The following is a 21566-nucleotide window of genomic DNA, read 5'->3' as shown; positions in this document are numbered from 1 at the left end:
ATTCGAGAAAATATTTATAAAATGATGTATAGATGGCATTTAACACCTAAGAAGATGGCAAAGATATATAAAGTGACATCCCCCAAATGTTGGAAATGCAATAAGGAAATTGGTTCCTTTCACCATATGTGGTGGACTTGTGATAAAGCTAAAGACTTTTGGGATATGATATACAATGAACTGAGACTAATAGTACAAAAAAATATACCCAAAACACCAGAAATGATGCTATTAAGTATGATACCTGACGACTTGTTAATACAAAGAACTTTTTTGATTTATGCTACAACAGCTGCGAGACTGCTTTATGCAGCAAAATGGAAGGGGGCAGAAATTCCCGAGAAAAAAGACTGGATTGGGAAAATGTTCGAATTGGTGGAAATGGCAAAACTTACAGCCATTTTAAATGAAAAAGACAAAGTTCGATTCTTAGGGGAATGGGAGGATTGGATGAAATACTGTGAATATGAATTAAAACTGGGGAAAATGGAAGAATACTTATTAATCTGATCTAGAAGATACAATTAATAGTAAGAGTTATAATCATTTAGATTAATAGAAAATGTTCTATGAAAGTTAAATGAATTTATAACAGTTAAGATCAGACCAATTACGATGGGATGAATATTTTATTAAGAGGCGGAGAGAGGTGATGGGGAAGTCATAAATTTTCCTCTAATTTGTTTTTTTTTGTTATGAATTCAAGAAATTATAACAACATAGAGTTAGAATTTTGATTTTGAATTTCATATTGCTTTTATTGTTGTTTACTATCATGGAAAATTTGTATTATAAAAACCAATAAAATTATTATAAAAAAAAAAGATTTATAGTTACCAAGTTCCAAAGATGCTTCCAGCATTCAAAAGTTTCAAAAGGTTGTCCAAAGTTTTCTCCAAGCAGGTCAGCTTGACCAGAGCTTCCCCCTCAAGAGCCAAAATCAAATGGGTTGTGATGCCGCCAGCACAGCTCTCCTGCTGTACCCCAAAGCGTGCATAGTTTGCTTAGGGCTGGTTTGTCCTTATATCTGTCTTCTCAAAGGGATGAGCTCATAGAGGCCAATTGAGAAAACGAAAGCAATTAGCTGGTAATTAATCGCTTGGTCAGAATGCTGACTCACTAAAAGGTGTTCAGGTGATGAAGTCTGCAGAACCCCCGGCACCTGAACATCGTCATGATGGCTGACCGATTAGTTACTATGGCAATGCACGGCCTTGCATTCCAGAAAGGGGAGAGAAGGCTTTAACGAGCACCAGCTGGGGCTTACTTTACTCCCTCTACAGAAGCAGTTTTCAAAAGGAAACTTATTTTGCTGGTCTAAAATCCCATTAACACAGAATTCATAGGCCTCTGGGCCTGAACCAAAAGAAATCCTGCAATCCAAGAAATTGAGGGACCTCAACTTCTTGACAATCATGACTAAGCAATTCCACTAACAGAAGTCCCTCCCCTGCCTAAACCCTGCCCTTCTCAGGCTCCACCCAAAAAATCTCCTGGCATTTCCCAACCCAGAACTGGCAACTCTAATAAGGGCCCAGGAAGTCATATCCAGCAGCCCAGCAAACTGACTTCCCCTGCTGCTAACCTCCGTTCACTGACTGCATTAATCAACTAAGGCTTAATCAACTAGCTCTTGAGGATTACACTCACAAGCCGGACATCATGCAAAGTTGGGGGAGTAGCCAGAGCATTTAGATCCACTCCCCCTCTATGCACATATGTGTCGTGTACAGAGGGCTACTGGTGATTCCTTTGTTTCTGTTAGACTATTTAAAAACATTTAAGGTCATTTATGTGCCATTGCCACAAATTAGCATTGAAAGTGTGTTAATTTTAATGCAAAAAATTGGCACGAGCAAAAAGAAACTGCTGTAAATAAAGACTCAACAACAAGTGGAAAAGGCAAATAAAAATTCATGGTTTTATTTCTGGAAAGCGAAACTAAATAAAACATGGAAAGTCAACTAATGAAGACAGCTTTCAAAAATCTTTCTCAGCCTTCTTTTGTATGTTTTGCTTGTAGTTAACCCAATGTTAGAATCAAGACAGAGGATACCAGTATTTCTTCCAGAGACCATGGAAGATAAATGGAATTCTTTTGTTTAGAGGCAATAAATCTCTGCATAAAAGATAGGGTTGCCAATCTCCAGGTGGTAGCTGGAAATCATCCACTATTACAAGTAATCTCCAGGTGACTAAGATTAGTTCACTTGGAGAAAATGACTGCTTTGGAAGGGGAATCTATGGCATTATACCCCATTGAAGTCCCTCCCCTTCCCAACCCTGCCCTCATCAGGATACCTCCAGTTCTAGCATTGGGCCCAAGATAAATATTTTGCACAGCAAAATCTGTATTAAATCTGTTGATAGCATCAATTCAACCAGAGTTCTGCTTTATTCATTTTTTTAAAAAAAAGAAGGCATTGTTTATTTTCTGAAAGAAATTTGTTGTGTGAGAAAGTGTAACCATACATTTTCTTTTAACAGGGTTGTACAGTTTTTGGGGGGGAAATTTACAGCCAGTCTAAAGGGAACTATTCCCTGTAGAACTTGGGATTGTTTCTTCCTTTAAAATGTTCTTTTTTTTCTTTTGCAAGTTTGTTGAGTAAACATCAGCATGCCTTTCCAATGAACAACCGGTTCAGATCACAGTTCCTATAAAAATATTCATATAACGTAGCCGACCCTTGCCTTTGATCCCATGTTGAGCTGGTGGTGTCCGGAGTTTATAGCTTGCAGCAACATTGGTGCCGTATTATGAAAGTTGATGAGGATAGGTCTAAGAAGGAAATAAATAAGGCAAATTGTACACTGACCCTGGTTTATGATAACACATAAATTATTTTAAGTGCAAAGCGAGTATCTGTTTTGTCTCCAGAAGGACACAACTGAGAGGTTTTCTCCAAGTCTCTTTTGTTAAGAATTCAGCTACTGCCATCTATTGATATATTATGAAGGTTTATTGTGCAAGGGAATGCATACTGACAATGAGTGAGAGCATCACTCCACTTCAGACTGCAGGGATAAATATTTCTTTCTCAGTCAAGGGCTATAAATCGACAGAAAATGAGCAAAGGAAGATGTGACATTGACGGCGTAGTTAGTCTAATAATTTTGAAATAAAGTGGCAGAGAAAATATGATTTTCCTTACCCACCCACTATAACTATTGCAGTATCATTTCATGGACTGAGGATGTTTAACTGATTTCCTCATAACCAACAGGATCTTCTGTAATCCTTTTGCCAAATTTAAATCTCTGCGTAATTGAATGTCAATAAATGTCACAAACATTCATTGGAGAAGAACAGTTTTTTTCTAAATTCAGAAAAAAAATTACCTACTTGAAATTTTACCTTGCTTAAATGAAGAATAAATTACTCATTTCCCTTTTAACACTTTGCCATGCTTACTTTAAAGGTTTTTCCCCCTCAAGCTCATGAGGAGCCAACATGGTGTAGTGGTCGTTGTGAGGGTACAATGGAGGAGGGAGAAATGTTGTAGGCCACTTTGGGTCCCCAGTTGGGAGAAAGGTGGGGTCTAAATGAATAAATACTCTTAGGTGTAACCAATCCATGCTCTGGGCAGGGTGATGTACCTACCACCCCCTCACTGTCCATAGTCCTGCTGCTAGTTCTATATATATGACAACCTCAGAGAATGCTGACTATATGATCATTAGGGTTGCCAACCTCCAGGCAGTAGCTGGCAATCTCCCACTATTACAACAAATGTCCAGGTGATAGAGATCAGTTCACCTGGAGAAAATGGCCACTTTGACAAGGTTAGGCTGGGGAAACTGGCCAGGAAGGGAATTGGGCCTGTGGCAAGGGAGGGGGAAAGCTAGAGATGGTGGGAGCAGGTGAACTGGCAGCAAGGAGACAGGGAAGCCTGAGCCAATGACAAGAACTGGAAGGGTGTCCATCTTGTATTTTATAATTTCCTAAACATGATGATTCAACATTTGAAACAATGAACTGTAATGCACTACAGTGAGACAGTGGTCCATTATGACCGTGAATATAGAACTGACCATTCCTTTGATAACTTTTCATCACAGTATAGTTTTTCAAACACATTGTTCCCTTGTGATATTTAATACTTTTGGAGTATATAAAGAAACTATTTTAGCAACCTGCACTTCTCAGGCAACACAAATAAAAACTGTTATCCTGCTGCAAACAAATGTTGCATATATACAGAGAAGTCAGCATTATTAATTCATTTTCAATTGAATGTGTGAATTATATTCTCAACATCTCGTTAATTACTTAAATGATAAAGTGGCTTGGTGGCAAATGTGCTAAAAAAAACCCTCTTCTCTTTTCATTTATTCATTTCATTTATGCAGATTACGGCTCCCAAACCAATATTGCTATAAAAGTGCTTCAGGGTAAATTCTGAAGCCTGTTTCATTATGCTCTCCTAAGTATAATGCAATTAGGATCATGTCATGAATGACTAACAGTTTAGAAGCAATTATTTTATGACTAGGTAATTTTTTTTACCACAGAGCAAATATTTTCCATATTTTTTTGTGTGTGCTTGAATTTTTAGTAACAAGATTAGGCAGAACTGGGTGGGAGGGTAAACTTTGAGCAATTTTCTCCTCCATAAGCATGTGTGCTGACGTTTCCTCTGAAATGTCACCTGGAGTGAAATTCAGAGCAAATTTCAAGCGAAGCCATAGTAGAAGTGCTAGATGAGCAAAATCAATCTGCCAGACTGCAAATTTAACACTGATGCTCAACCAGCTACAGCTTCTCCCAGCTTCTGTTTATTTATTTAGGATATTTCTATGCCACCTCTTCAGAGTCTTGCTTAAGACAGCTTACAATTCAAACAATGTAACGGTATTTTTTAAAAAGCCATTGGGCATAAGCAGTGCTAAAACTATCCATAAAACATAAGCAGACCATTTTAAAAGATGGTAAGATCAAAGATCTAATCAAAAGCAGTGGTCAAAAGGTATGTTTTGACCTGGCACCTGAAAGAAAGTGCTGTGGGAACCAGGTGAGCCTCAAGAGGGACGGCATTCCAGAAGTGTGCTACCACCAGAAAATGCCCTATCTGTAGTCACAATCAGCCTGACCTCTGAGGGCTGGGGCACAGAGAGCAGGGCTTGAGAGACAGCTCTTAACTGGATGGCTAGATAATACAGGTGGAGATGGTCCTTTGGGTACCCTGGCCCCAAGCCATTTAGGGCATTAAAGGTAAGAACCATAACTTTGAACTGTGTCTGGAAACAGATGGGTAACCAGTGCAGATCTTTCAGCAAAGAGTTGATACTAACCCTGTAAGTAAACCCAGATAATAGCCTGGCTGTTGCATTTTGAAGCAGCCGATGTTTCCTGACCAATTTCTAAGGCAGCCCCACAAAGAGAACATTACAGTAATCTAACTTGGATGTGATCAGAGCATAGATTACTGTGGCCAGATCATGCTTTCTGGAGAACTTTGGTAGCTAGCAAACCAGTCAGAGCAGATAAAAGATGCTGTGTGCCATGAAGGAGACCCGACCCTCTAACAGTAGGCCAGGATCCAGTAGTGTCCCCCGAGCTATGAGCCTGCTCTTTCAGGGGGTGGGGTGCAATGCCCCCCCCCCAGACAAGCTGGGTCTGCTGTCCTGCAGCAGCTTCTCCGTTGACCAACAGTACATCTGTCTTGTCTGGACTGAGCTTCAGTTTATTGGCCCTCATCCATCCCATTACTTTTTCTAGGTACCTATTCAGGTCATCCAAAGATTCACTTGGCTTCACCACCTGCTCAAGCACCTTGCCCAAGAATGGAATGTTATCCACTGGGCAGTAGTTGTTTAGATTATTTGGGTCCAGGGATATCTTCTTCAGGAGGGGTCTCACAATCACCTCTCAGAGAGGCATTTATAACCTCCTTGTCCCAGTCAACCAGCCTAGCCCAGCATGATACTATGTATTATCCACGAGGGGCAAGACTGCATGTGGTTGGCTGCACATTTGAAAGGCCTTCTCTACTTCATCAGGCCTCACCATCAGGTACTCCAATAGAATTCTGAGATTTAACTGATCCAACTGTGGCATCTAATTTATAGCAAATGCAAAATGTTTTATCCGCAAAATGCACTGCAAAGGAATTACTGCAGGCTTCTATGTTTTCTGGGTGAACATCTGCTGGGGCTTGAGATAAGAGTTTACTTATAACCCAGAAAATCTCCACCAGATTGTGTTGTGCAGACACAATGATGGCAAAAATTGAACCCTCTTTGCTGCCATCACTGCTACAGAGTAGGCATGATAATGTGTTCTCAACTATATTTAGTCTCTTGTCTTCACTTGTGTTCTAGCCATCTGCACAACCATTTCATTATCCAAAGCTTCTCTGTAAACCAAAGGGCATTCCAGACTCTATGGAAGGAGAGAAGGCGCTTAGTATGGGTCACTGAGGTAGTTTTGAATTTCCTGCATTGTGCAGGGGGTTGGACTAGATGACCCTGGTGACCCATTCCAACTCCATGATTCTATGATTCTAGAGACATCAGAAAACCAGCTGAATCTCCATCAGCCTCCTGCGATGGGCCATCCTAACTGTCCTCCAACCATTGCAGAGGTTCCCATTGTCCAGGTCTCTAAATCATACCAGATAAAGGCCTGCCCTTGACAACAGCAGTCCCCCATTACCAAACCATGTATGTTATCCCCAGAGAAAACCAAATCAAGCATATGACCAGCTGTAGGTGTAGGTATTAGAATGTTCCGGTCAGCCCCATGGTTGTCATGGAAGCCATGAAGACTTGAGCTGCTCCTTCTAGGGGTGGCATGAACATTCTGTTTCTACACCTTCTGTTTGCCCCTCATTCTTTTTATCTGCCCCATTCTCAACCTGCTGTAGTGATCTGTACTTCAGGTGTGCCACACAGTAGATTAAGGAATAGGAACATGTGAATTCCAGCCTTATGGATTCTGCAGAAATTGGATCCAGCCAGGGTTTTTTGCTCTCTCTTACCCAAACTTGATCCTGTATGTATACTGCCCATCCCTCATGCATGATCCCCAAAATAGCCTTGTTGGTGGTCAAAAAGGACCCCTTCCTCACTTTTTCAGTGGAAAAAGTTGCTTGGATCTAAGATCCACTAGATCAGAAAAAAAGATCTAGAGCACTGCTCACAGGGGAAAAAATGTTGCATGGAAGCATCATAACATTACATTAAAATTGGTTTAAGCTTATTCTCAACACTCTTTAGCAGATGTGACATTTTGGGGGACTTCCAGTTCTTTAATAGTATACTGTATCTAATTGCTACTTGACTGATGTTGAGAAAAACTAATATGTATGTTTGCTGGTTACCATTTTGCATGTAACACTTAAAATACAATCGACTGAGAAGAAATACCCATGTAATGAGCCTGAGATGGTATGGTAATTCCTTAATTCAGAAAATAATTACACGGTTATTTGTGCTGTCCAAAAATAAGGTATCACTAATTCTGTCCTAACAAATTGCTATTTGCCCAGGTTTTGAACTTTGGTAAACACTGGGACACCAGGGGACTGAATAAAAATCCTGTCTCAACATGTGTGTTGGGAAGAGGATTACCTAAGAAGATGAGACAAATATTTGTATGTGAACAAGCTGCAGACATATGTGCTGAAAAATAGCTGAAGTCAGGACTTCAAAAAGTCAGAATTACCTCTGATCATACAGGCCAAGAAAGAGCTGGAAAGAAGATTTTTAAGCAAACCTTGATTTTAAACCCATCACATTTTTACATGGAAAAAATAAACGATCTTGAAGTTGAAATGCTAGATGAGGGGAAATTTTTTAAGCATTGGCATGGAATGCATAGTGTGCCTTTATGCACAAACACTACTCTTGCACAGGGGCTTATGTATTCACCTCAGACAAGTTAGAGACAATGGGATGATGGGGAAACTGGTTGGCAGGGGAAATACCTTCTCTAGATGGGACTGCACTCTCCCTAAATGGTCACGTTCATAAGACAATAGGAAATTAAAAACCACACTTGACACATCTTAAAATTCTATTAAAATCACCCTCTAAATACAGATAATTTGGCTGAGTGTCACAATACCAGCCTGGAAGACAGCAGTTCTGTTCACATCTGAGTTTCAAGCATATAAAACCCCCTGGGTTTCCATTCACCTGCCTACTTTTTCTTTTGGACACAAGTTTTTATTCCCACCCCCTCTTCTTCACTCTAAGAAAGACTACAAGGGTATATGAACAATTATACTGTTGATAACCATATTATCTTTCTCAGAGGGTGAGTTCTTCCCCCTCTGCCATCATATTCCCACATCTTCAGGCACACATACGTGCTACTCCTGCCTCTCCAGCTGGCCAAGTCTTGGGCTGTTGCTGGACTTCTGACAGCCAGTGTTGACATCCAACACTGAATACTCCTTTCCCCCTCAACATGCCTTGAGATGTCTGGAGCAAGCTCTGCTGAAGAAGTATGGATTGGGAGGTGTCCAAGTTGGAGAAGGTTCGGATTTAGAAACAGATGAAGCCTGAGAGTTAAACCTGTGGTATGAAAGGAGACATTTAAGATGCATCTCCTCATTGGACCCTACAAAAATATGACTTGTGATGAATGGAGAATAAGCATGCAGGGCCATGACTCAATGCATTGATTCTGAATGCAGAAGGTCCCTGGTTCAGTCCTGGACATCTCCAGTTAGAAATGTGCAGGGAGAAGTTAATGCAAAAGACCTCTGCCTGAGACACTGAACGTTGGGTCTGGTCAGAGGAGATAATATTGACCTTGACAGATAATGAGCTGAGTTGGTATAAGGCAACTTATGCTCAACCACAACTGTAAGCTCTAGAGTTAAACCTATAGAATAATAGGGATTGAGGGAGATAGGAGGAAGAAACCTGCTTCCTGTGCCTGTGCATGGAAGACCAAGCATCATATTGAATAAAATACACTCAGTTAGGGCCAGGATGCCCTGACCTGGATGGCCCAGGCTAGCCTGATCTCGTCAGATCTCAGAAGCTAAGCAGGGTCAGCCCTGGTTAGTATTTGGATGGGAGACCACCAAGGAAGACCAGAGTTGCTGTGCAGAGGAAGGCACTGGCAAACCACCTCTGATAGTCTCTTGCCATGAAAACCCCAAAAAGGGGTCGCCATAAGTCGGCTGCGACTTGACGGCACTTTACACACACACACAGGGCCAGGATAGAATGCCTGTGGAAGTGAGATATCACCTCATCTAACAGGTGAAAATGTGTGTACATTGGACTTCAGCTCTCATACATGGAAAGCCAAAATACTGTGTGCCCTTTGGATCACAGCCTCGGTCATTAATGCAAATTTGTTTTCATGGAAAGTGTCTGCATGAGACTGCAGAGTTGTGAGTAGTGAACAGAGAACATTTCCATTCCTCCTTGAGGGAGACTGTGGCTTAGTGGTACATCCATGCAGAGGGCCCCAGCTTCAGTCCCTGGTATCTTCATATAAAGGGCCTCAGTCCATGTAAGGAAATCTCCTACTTTGCCATCGTTCCAGAGGGGCTATGAGACAGAATCATTTAGAACAGCATTGGGAGACATGAGCTGGTGTGAAAGGTTATGGTTTTAGAAGCTAGTTGACATGCTGCTTCTTAACATGCTAGTTAAAAACGCAGGCCTCTTAAGAAGTTTTGTTCTCAGCCAATGAGTGTATATATTGTAGTATTATTTTAATTCTTATTTTTTCCTGCCTTTGGCTCCCAACTGGTTTGGGGAAAAGGTGGGTTTACAAATATTTCCAATTATTATTTGACAACTCATCTTTCTAGAGCCTTCTGTTTAGCTAGACTGAATGCTAACCCCTCTATGGTTATCCAGGGCAGAATTTTGAATATACTATACCCAGACAGGACCTGTCCTTGCTCTTCTGGCTCTATTGATTCATTAGCACATGCTCTTTTGGAATGCCACTTTTTGAGGAACTTCAATCATGTTATATCTCTCCCCTTTTAACTTATAAATCCAATGCCTCTGTGTTTGACATAATGCCTTTTTTATTAAGTGACAGGGATCCCAAGGCAACATTGTCAGTGGCAAGATTTATTTCAGTCCTTATATCCCTCAAACATTAGATTTATGCTGCACAAGATCAATGGATCAAGAAGCTCCTAAGGGATAAAGGAAAGGGATATTTCCAGTAAAAAAGGGTAAAGGTAAAGGTCCCCTGTGCAAGCACCGGGTCATTCCTGACCCATGGGGTGACGTCACATCCCGACGTTTCCAAGGCAGACTTTGTTTGCGGGGTGGTTTGCCAGTGCCTTCCCCAGTCATCTTCCCTTTACCCCCAGCAAGCTGGGTACTCATTTCACCGGCCTAAGAAGGATGGAAGGCTGAGTCAACCTTGAGCCGGCTACCTGAAACAGACTTCTGTCGGGATCGAACTCAGGTCGTGAGCAGAACTTTTGACTGCAGTACTGCAGCTTAACACTCTGCTCCACTGGGCTCCTGTTATTTCCAGTAAACAGATATGAAAATCAAAGATTCTTCACTGAAGTCTTGGAGAGTCCATATTGTCAATCAGAAGAGACAGGACTGAGCTAGATGGATCCGTGGTCTGATTGGAGCTTCATTCATGCTGTAATAATTCTCTGTCTCCTTGTCATTGTTGCTAATGGACTACAGTTTTTTCCAGAAAGATTGTTTGAAAGAAAGGACCAAAGACAGGTGACAATGTGTGTACATTGAACTTCAACTGTCATACACTTAATGCCAAAATCCTATGTGCACTTTGGATCGTAGCCTTTGTCTTTTTTTAAAAAAATGGAAGCAATAGATCACTGTTACACTGAAGCACCCTCACAAAGCCCTTCAGTAATGAGGGGGAGAAGCTTGCAGCTGGAAGGGGCTAAGGCAAAGAAAATGTCAACATTGTGAGTTTGGACAGGACCCTCAAAATGTGCACTTTTCTGCCCCAGGGGCTTTGAAATGTGCTTGGGCTGTGTTCTTGCCAGAAAGATCATATCAAGCCATGTTTGGGAGAGAATGTACTAAGGACAGTGAAAACCTGGAAAATGAATGATTCATGGACAGTGTTGTGTAGATGCTCCAAAAATCTTGCTACAGTTTAGATGCCAAGGCAGAGAAAAATCCTCCATGTGGATACAGACTGAATATAAGGAAGTTTTACATGTTCTTGAGCAGAACACTGTCATTCTTTCATTTGGTAAAATTTTCTATCAGTCCCCCCCCCCCCCCAAGATGGGATTGTTTGGCTTTTTAAGGACATTTGTGCATGGGAGTTTTACCTGAGGTTCGTTGCTCACTAGACCTACACTTTCCTGTTGGGAAGCTATGCACCAGCAGTCTCCAAGCTCAAATCAAGTCCCCGTCCCTTTAAATGCTGATTTGTAATTGGCTTACTTGTAGTGCTTACTGTGAGAGAAAATGCTCCCCCAACCCAATACCCAATTGCCACATAAAAAAGCATTTTAAGAACAACAACATAAAAAATGGAGCAATCTGAAAGGAAGGCGGGGAGAGAAATCCAAGCCTTGGTTTTAAAAAAAGTTTTCTTCTGCTCAGAAAGAGCTCTAGAAGCAGGAAGTATTTCAACCCCTGCCTCTTTACATGCTGCTTTGCAATTAGCTGTGAGTGAAACTAAGCTTGCTTGTCCCGCACTTTGCCTTATGCATGGGGGTTTCACCTGGGCTTTGCTCAGGGAAGATGGAAGAGTCAGGTTTACAGAGGAATGGGAAGACCCAGACATTGTGAGGGCTGGCAGCAAGGTCATCTCTAATGGATGGAAAACTCATGCATAACTCCAAGGAGCAACCGAGACAGACCGGGGGTGAAAGTGAGTGAAAGTACCCATGCATAAACAACTTGAGAGGCCCTGCTTCAGGTGCCAGAGATTATGTGGGTGGCAACCTGGGAGATGCCTTCTTGGTTGTACACCAAAACACTTGCATGTCCCCTTCTGTTGCTGAGTTCCACCCACAGGTGAAAACATTTTTTGTTTCACTGGGCATTTCCTCAGTGATTCCTCCTTCCTGCTCTGATTTTAATGGTTGTTTTTATGTATGAATAATGTATCATATGGGTATTTTAGTTTGGTTTTCATTGTTTGAATGAATTTTTTTTGTTTAAATAGTTTGTAAAATGTGTTTTTATTATGTATGTTTTAAATCTGTTAGTTCCCTCAGTGGCCCTGATGAGGGCAGAAATGCAGAACATAAAATTTGTAAATAGAAAAACAAATAGATAACCTGGCATTTGGGAGAAAAGTGTTGATAATGGAATGAAATGGCTAGTGCAAGTGTTGTTTTTTATCCAAAAGATAGCTGCTCCTGTTAAGTATTTTCTTTCTACTAGTTGATACAGTGTTGTATGGATTGCTAGGGTTACCAACCTCAAGATAGGGTTTGTAATTCTCCCAGAATTACAACTGATCTCCAGACTACAGAGATCCATTCCCGTGGAGGAAACAAACTTTTTGCACCACATCCACTCCGGGCTTCCCCCTCTCCAAATTCTTTTCTTCCTGGGCACTACCTCCAAATCTCCAGTAGTTTCCTGAACCAGTATTGGCAATCCTATGCACAACTCATGCATAACGTAACACATCGGGCAAAAAGTAGCTAACAAGTAATCCTGTTACCTAGCTTTATGCCTTCCTGGAACTGCAAATGAAAAAAAAGAGGAGGTATCAAACACCTGTCAGACCATAATAACCTTTGGCTCTTGGGTTCTATTCAGTTTAGAGGGTCAGAAACTGGGTGTGCTGAGATATCATGTTTTTAGCAAATCCAGCCTGGGTTTGTGGTCATTGGGGATATATAATACAAATAATTTCATTGTTTTAATTTATTGTCCCAACAATAATAATAATTTAAAAAAAAACTCCAGGCCATATTGTGGAGTGTTCTTCTGGGCTGAGAAGAAGCTGGCCCCACTAGGGTTGCCACCCTCCAGGTAGTAGCTTGAGATCTCCTATTACAACTGATCTCCAGCTGATAGAGATCAGTTCACCTGGAGAAAATGGCCGCTTTGGCAATTGGACTCTATGGCATTGAAGTCCCTCCCCAAACCCCACTCTCCTCAGGCTCCGCCCTCAAAACCTCCCACTGGTGGCGAAGAGGGACCTGGCAACCCTAGGCCCCACACATGTGATTCTAGGATCTGAATTTAGTCCTGCAAACTAGGTGAGAGGTATTTCCCCAGCAGCATTTTTCTAGCTCTTTTGTAGGAAGTGAAAGCTCTGAATCCTCCCGTTCAGCCAGATTGCTGCAGGCTGCTTTTCGCATTTGCACTGCGCTTCAGTTTGACTCAACCCTGATTGCCAGCTGAGATGCCTGAAGTCCTTCCTTGGAAAGTTTATTTGGGGCTGCTCAGAGGTCAAGAGAGAGTCAGTAGATTGTCTGTGAAAACATTACTGAAAGCTGATGCAAGTCACCATGCTGCTTTCAATAAAGCAAATCTTTTGGCACACAAGGAGAAGAAAGATGTTTCACTGCTATAACCCTACAGGTGTCAGTTAACATACTTCTCACTATTTGCATGGAATGGGATTGAACGTTGTTTTCAAACGGAAAGCTTTCAATAACAAAGTCTCAGAAATTGCCACTCTTACAAAGATGGGTAATTACAGTTTGCTGTGTATAGATTGTCCCTACTTACTGTACTCCTACCTCGGCTATTATACAATCCTGGGTATTAATTATTCTCTTTGGTATTTTGTAAGAAGCTTGACAAGGGGTGGTTACTGCAGTGTTTCTGAGACAAACGGAACATTAGAAAGCTACTTGATGCTTTCTTTTATAACTAATTATAAAAATCAAAGAAACCAGGAGGTTATCAGCTCCAATTCTAAAGTAGGATCCTCCATAGAATACCCTCTTAAAGACTGCATAAATCACATTTTGAATCACAGGCAGAAAGCGAGGATGAAAAAAGGGTGGTGCCACCATAACACCTGTGGATAAAATAGCTACATGTCCTTTGAGCAAGTGAGCTACGCCACACCTTCTAAAGATGGCAAAGACACTAAAGGAGGGGTCCCCAACGTGGTGACCATGGGTGCCATGGCACCTGCCCACACCTTTTCTGGCACCCACTAAGTGTTTTTAGGAAGTGGGTGGGGCCAGGTAGGGCTTTTGCCCAGCAAGGCTTCTGATTGGTTATGCAGATTTTTTAAAATGTTGATTTGGCAGCAGCTGCCACCACAGCACAAAGATCTACACGGTGTTACTGAAGTTAAACTGTGGCAATCATTTTGGGGCTGGATCCAACTCTTGCTGTAGCCATTTTGTTGCTGTGCCCACTATGTCGTGTCAGAATTCTAAATGTGCTCACAGGCTCAAAAAGGCTGGGGAGCCCTGCACTAAAGCTATAGCAGCAGCAGCAACCACCCTGAGAGTCACTACATGGGGCGACAATGTGGCAAATGAAGCTGAGTGTTGGTAAGTGTAAGGTGATACACATGGGGGGGATCCCAACTTGAAGTATAGGCTAAAGGGGTCTGAACTCGCTGAGACTGAGAGGGAAAAAGATCTTGAGGTCGTAGTAGATAGCTCAATGAAAGTGTCAACCCAGTGTGCTGCAAGCGGTGAAAAAGGCAAACTGAATTAGGGATTATTAGGAAAGGGACTGAAAATAAAATGGACAAAATTATAATGCCCCTGCATAGAAGAGGGACCTGGCAACCCTAGCAGTTATTGCTGCTTGCAGATCCAGGGCTTACACGGCGAAAGCTACGGACACCACTGAGACCACTCCAAAAGTAAGTACAACATAACTTTATATTTGCAGAACTTTCATTGATAAAAGGTTTTTTCTTGTTGTGGAATAAAGTTGGCCACAATTTTTAACATTTACAAACATGATAACAAAACAGCTTATGAGACTTTGGCATTTTGCATATGGGCTGGATCTATACTTCAGCTGCCCGATGCTGGCTGAAGTTACCTGCTCCCAGCGGTCCCGCTGGGAGTGATTAGGAACAGCAGTGATTGGGCCCACCTGGGTGTGAGCCGCTTGGTGTTGCCCCTGATGCTTAGGGAGTGGCCTACTGCATCCTCACCCCCCTGTGCCTCCTGGCCTGCCACTTCCTAATCCCTTATTGGGACCCAAATTCTGGTATAAGGGGGCTCGCAGGCCGCCTTATCCAAAGAGATCCAGCCCAAATGCTTCCTTCCGCTAAAAGTTGTGACGTAAAGAATACAGTAAGGGCGTGGTGGGTGGGAACACGGTTTTGCAAAGCTTCCCTTCGCCCCTCTCCGGCTCCTCTTTTATGCTGTGCCGGGGAGGGGGGGGGTCCGAGCGAAGCTCGCTCAACCATCTCTGCCCCCCCACTTCCCTCCGCACAGCAACTAGTCCTCCCCTTGATTGGCCTGCTTGACTTTTGGTCAATCAGGTTAAAGGAGCCTTCCCCTTCTCCGTCATGCTTGCCGGCCACGTGCAGCCTGGTCAGCAGGCATGCACCTGACCGGAGAGGGTGGGAAGCTGAGCTTCCGATGCCCCTCCGCTTGCGCCCAGCCCGGATGCTGCAACCTCTGCTCCAGGTAATTCCTGGAACCTTCTTTTTTAGTTGGTTCAAGTGATGTGCACTGCAGGAATCTCCAGTCTGATGCCAGTGATCACTATGGTGCCCACCAATGTGTTTCCTGGTGCTCATATGCTTCTTTTCCAAGGCATCTCTTCTGTAAAATGAATGAACAAACCTGCCTTTTCTCCATCTCATTGGAGCAGGAGGTACTTTAGAAAACCCCAGGGGAAACTCCATTCTGCAACAGCTATCTTCATCAATGGCTTGGCACATCAGAATATTGTGATTGTCCACTAGGGTTGCCAACCTCTAGGTACTAGCTGGAGATCTCCTGTTATTACGGCTGATCTCCAGCTGATAGAGATCAGTTCACCTGGAGAAAATGGTCACTTTGGAAATTTGATTCTATGGCATTGAAGTCCTTTCCCTCCCCTCACCCTGCTCTCCTCAGGCTCCTCCCCAAAAACCTCTCACCGGTGGTGAAGAGGGACCTGGCAACCCTATTGTCCACCCCCATGGAAGCCATTTTGTGGTAGTGCTCACTACCCTTTCTCAAAATGCCCACAGGCTCAACACGCTGGGAACCCTTGAGCTAGTAGTTGGTCCTAGGCCTTGTACTCTTTCTTTTGGATCTGGCTCTGACATTTATACTCCCACTTCCTTGCTTCCAGCACTTCCTTCTTGCCTTAAAATCCTGACACTTTTCATCTTAAACAAATTAACAAATATCTGGATGCACACTCTGAGCTACGTTTGGTAATTAGGTTCACTCAGCTTGAATAATCTTGATGATTCCATATCAGCACTATTGCTTGTTTCAGGCCACTTGGTTTTTAATTCAGAGCTATGCAACCAGAATCATTTGTGCATGTGTTGTTGACATTAGGTACTGTTGACTAATGGTTCAGTTTTGCCGAGTTTTCAATTTATTGCTGTCACTATCAAGAAGTATTGAATTTTGTGACATGGTCATTCCAGCAAGGATAAAATAGTCATTGATGTTTAACACTGATCCTAGGAGCACATTTGACTGCCTGCCAGTTAAAGATCAAACACTTGTTCTGATGACTTTTAAAATCAATTATAATGATGCATCAAATAATAATTTAACTGGGAGGATAAACAAAAGTGGAATATCAAGAGTGATGTAATATATCTAATTCTCAACGTGGCCAAATCTGTAGATACTTAAATCCAAAGACTAGAGATGTGAACAAACAAGACATACTTTTACAAACTTTATAAGCATCCCAGGTTTGCAGAGGGGGAGGGGAGTCAATCCCCCAAATGAAAAAAGGAGTGCCTATAGCTTTAAGAAGTAGTTATCTCCCAAATAATGAAATGAGTGCTCAGTCACCATTGCTAGGCAACCCCAACAGTATTGCTAACTTTAAAGACTTGTTTTTGTCAGTAAAAGGAAGAGGGAAAGGCAGGGCACTTATCAGGGCTGTTTTGGCCTTTGAAGAAGGACTCATCAGGGCCAGGCCTGCTAGCAACCACCCCGTGTCTTGCTACCACACAACTTGCATGACTCACCCAGGATCTGCTGCTTGCAATGGTTCAACAGCAGCCACACCACAAATGGCAGTATGGTGCAGTGGTTAGAGTTTCAAACTAAGATCTGGGACACCCAGGTTTCAATCACCACTCTGCCAAGGAAGCCTGCAGGGTGAACTTGGACCCCTTGATCTTTCCCAGCTTAAACTACCTAACAGTAGGGTGGCTGGAGATCTCCTGCTATTACAACTGATTTCTAGGGCAAGGAGATCAGTCCACCTGGAGAAAATGGCTGCTTTGGAAGGTGGATTCTATGGCATTATACCTACTTAAGCTCCTCCTCTCCCCAAACCCTGTCCTCTTCAGGCTCCACCCCCAAATTATCCAGATATTTCCCAACCCAAAGCTGGTAACCTTAACCTAACAGGGTTATAAGATAAAATGTTGGAGAGGAGAACAATGTAAGTCATTTGGGGTTTCCATTGTAGAGAACAAAGTCTAGGTTTAAATGAAATGGTTGGTGGCTGAGGAGGCAGATGGACTGCCAGGACAAGGGTACTGGGGAGGGGATACATAGGGTTGCCAGGTCCCTCTTCGCTACCGGTAGGAAGTTTTTGGGGCAGAGCCTGAGGCGGGCAGGGTTTGGAGAGGGGAGGGACACCCATGCCATAGAGTACAATTGCCAAAGCTGCCATTCTCTCCCGGTGAACTGATTTCTATCGGCTGGAGATCAGTTGTAATAGCAGGAGATCTCCAGCTAGTACCTGGAGGTTGGCAACCCTAGGGACACAAGAGAAAGTGAGGTGCCCCCACAAGCCCTTGGGGGCTTTCTACTGTGAAAACTGGACCCAGCCTGGCAGCCAGCGCTGCACAATTAGGCCACAGTTGTCCTGAGTGTAGGCTGCCTGGGTGGGGATGGAAAGCTGAATATAGGGGGCAGATAATGGTAGCTTTGCTGTTGGATGGGAAGGAGAGACGGAAACAGGAAAAGGGGTGAGGCTATGGGGGGTTTTCAGAGAAGGAAAAGAGTAAATATGGGGGAGAGAAAATGAGATACCCCTGCAAGTCCTTGAAGGACCTCCACTTGCAGCACTGTATAAAAAAGCATAGCTGTATCACTTAAACAGCCACTAGGAGCTGAGATCTCTCCCTTCTCCTCCCTTATTACAAAATAGAATTTCCTGTACACTGAAAAGCACTTTGAAACTCTCGATATATCTACCTTACATTTTAAACGCTGCCATTCTGAAAATGGGATGTGATTTATTAGCCTCAAATGACAAATCTTGTCTGACAAAAGGGTTGCACCAAGCATAAAACTAGGTAAAGGAACAAGTGATAGACAAGCTGGTGGGGGGAAAATAATAATGATTTCCACAAATACCAGACACAATTCATTTCATGCTGTGAATGACGTTCTCATGCATGCATGTGTATGTCCAGTTACAGATAGTGTGTGGGGGAGAGAAAAGAAGTTTGAACAGATGGCTTAATGATATGCATGCTTTGCATTCAAAAAGTCACAGGTGCAATCACCAGATCTTCAGTTAAAGCACTGGTTCCCAACCAGGGGTTTGTGGACCCCCAGGGGTCCGCGAGAACTAAATTAAGGTCCGCTAAACAAAGTTATAAACTCATAATAAATTAATATTTTCAATTAAAAGCTCTCTATTATAAAAATATATATTCAAATATTATTCTAAGTTTAACGTTTAACTAACAGTTATGATAAAAGTTTATTTTCAAATTCCCTGAATTTTTATTTTGAACCTTGGGGTCCCTGCACCGAACAAAAAAGTCCTAGTGGTCCCTGGTCAAAAAAAGGTTGGGAACCACTGAGTTAAAGGAACACTGGGGCTTTTTTATGGTCCTGGTCATGGAGAGAGAGCCTACACTGTACATTCCCTACCCAAGGAGACTGTTATCATAAGCCAGTGATTGATAATAGATAGAGCCAGTGTGCTCATGCCTGCTCCCACAATGTGCATGTTGATTTCCATGTAAGCAATGACGTGTTTAGGGACAGTGGCATGGTATAGCCCAATCTTGTCAGATTTCAGAAGCTAAGCAAGGTCAGTAATTAGATGGGAGAGCCCACCAAGGAAGGCTCTGCAGAGGAAAGCAATTGGAGCAGTGGACTCTGATCTGTAGAACTGGATTTGATTCCCCACTCCTCCACATGAGTGGCAAAGACTAATCTGGTGAACTGGATTTGTTTCCCCACTCCTACATATGAAGCCAGCTGGGTGACCTTGGACAAGTTACAGCTCTGTTAGAGCCCTCTCAGCCTCACCTATTTCACAGGGAGGGAAGGTGATTGTAAGCCGGGAAGAAGAAGAAGACGACGACGACTTCTCCTCCTTCCCCTTCCCCTTCCCGGGGTTTCCATAAGTTGGCTGAGACTTATGTATGTAATGTTGTATTTGGAGGATGTATAAGGCAGCTTCATGTGTACAGGGTTCTTCTATTCATCCCCACCACCAGTTTTGTGTATGCATAGTTGAGAGAGCAACTATGTGGAACAATAGAACAAGGGGACTCCATCCTATCACCTGTCCCTGTCACCAACTATGTATTTGCATGTAGTATTTGTATATAATGCATAGTGTTTATATATGGGAGAGCCTACTTCACACATGAGCGCTGTATGAACTCTCCACTTTCTGTGTCAATTTATGTGGTTAAGGGGGGGACAATGGGATGAACATGTAAGTACAGTACATTTGCTTTTGGTGGAAGGAGCAGGTTTATCCAACTACTCCTACTCCTTCCTTATCGAACCCCTAGTTGTTAATTTCTTATTTTACACTGGGAAAGTCATTCCAGGCAACTCAAGGAATCCTGAAAGATGTACCATGTGATCTCTATTGTCTCTTCTACACTGGCTTATTGGGAAGCAAGAAGACCACCAATTTTAAGCATCAAAATAACTTTTGCACTAGGATATAAATATAAAGCCAACAAGGATATGAAAGTGTACTTTATGATAACTGATCTTTCATATAACATTTAACAGAGTGAAAATAAAATCATATAAGTAACTTGCGGTCACAAGTGAGCCTTAACATACCTTTCAATACCAAGCTATTTGTTATCACAAATGTCCTTAATTAAGATGTTTTATTTGGTACAGGGTACATTAAAACAATATTTTTATTTGGATTAGAGAGATGCACTTAGAAGCATATAAAATAGGGATTTAATGGGCACTTAATGGTGCGAAGCTTTAAACTGAACAAATCATAAATTAAAGCTTCCTTTAGCCTTTTATGCTTTCCCATTTGGAACCTGAAATACAATTTGCATTCATTATGTAAGGCTGATCTACAGCACCTTGTTTCCCAATGTCACTGAGCTGGATCATAAACAATTCTCTCCTACTGTACTCGACACACTTGCATTTCGAAAAGCTTATTTTTCAAGCCTTGTGTCATAATCTTTCTCTAATGGTGGCAGGCTGAACGATTCAAAAGTTCTTCAGGCAGCCCTGAAGTTGGTGAGCCTGGCTGGACCTGAATGAGATGCAGCGACGGACCTATTCTTCCTCTGCTTAATTCCCATCATAATTTCAAACCAGGCTCCAGGGCTGAAATTTTGAAACATTTTATGAAAGCTCTGGGCAGCCAGAGGAAAGCAACACACCTGTTTAAGAAAATAATGGTGTTTGTCTGTGTCAGGTTAGCTGTAGGTGTCCTGTTTTCCATTAGAGGCGGTCGGAGGAAAAATTCTGCAAATGAGGCTTAAATGAGAAGAAAGAGTGATTCTGCCCCTTCGAGATTATTGCATAGATTTTCTTTCCAAAGTGCCTGGGGCTGTTTGTTCCTGAAGCCGAGCTATAAGAAAGGTATTGCAGAACAAAGTCAAATCCACAAGCTATGAAACCACAAATCCTTAAAAAAGCACAATTAGATAAATCTCTTTGGCATGGAAGGGTCCAATCCCTATTAAAATAATCCAGTATACTTAAAAGGGCAACATCATTAAAAGACAACTAAAGATCATGAAAATAAAAGTTCACCTTCACAATTTATTGATTTATTATTGTTAGTAAAAGCAGCTAAATTGTTAAATTGTGGAACTCCCTGCCTCAGGATGTGGTGATGGCTGCCAACTTGGAAGGCTTTAGAAAAGTCGTTAGGATGTGACAGAGCAATCCAGAGGAACCCACAGCGCAAAAAGACTGTAAGTGATGGTGAATGCTTCTGTGTAACTTTGCACATCCCCTGTATTAGGTGTACGTTCTATGTAATTAATGTAAATAAACTTACTGGGCATGTGAGGAATGGAAGCTCCTCCTGAAGGGAAAGCTGGAGGGAAAGACAAAGAAAAAGTTACTGGGTGTGACTTTCCATCTCAAGTCTGATTCCCTGATATACCCTGTGCAAATGACCCATCTGGATACTGACCCTGCCCTCCACTTCTGTGCAACTGTTCAGTCATCTTCATAGTATGAGTACATAATATGTACACCCCTTCCCCATGATCACCTATGCTGCTTTCCGAATGTTGGTGATCATGGGGTGGGATCATGCCTGTGAGCACCTCCTCTGTGTAGTCTCATCATGCAGATGGCTCA

Source organism: Euleptes europaea, chromosome 9 (assembly GCF_029931775.1).
Source record: "Euleptes europaea isolate rEulEur1 chromosome 9, rEulEur1.hap1, whole genome shotgun sequence".
In the NCBI taxonomy this organism is placed as follows: domain Eukaryota; kingdom Metazoa; phylum Chordata; class Lepidosauria; order Squamata; family Sphaerodactylidae; genus Euleptes; species Euleptes europaea.
The sequence above is the reverse complement of the archived record's forward strand: the minus strand, read 5'-3'. Positions refer to the sequence as shown.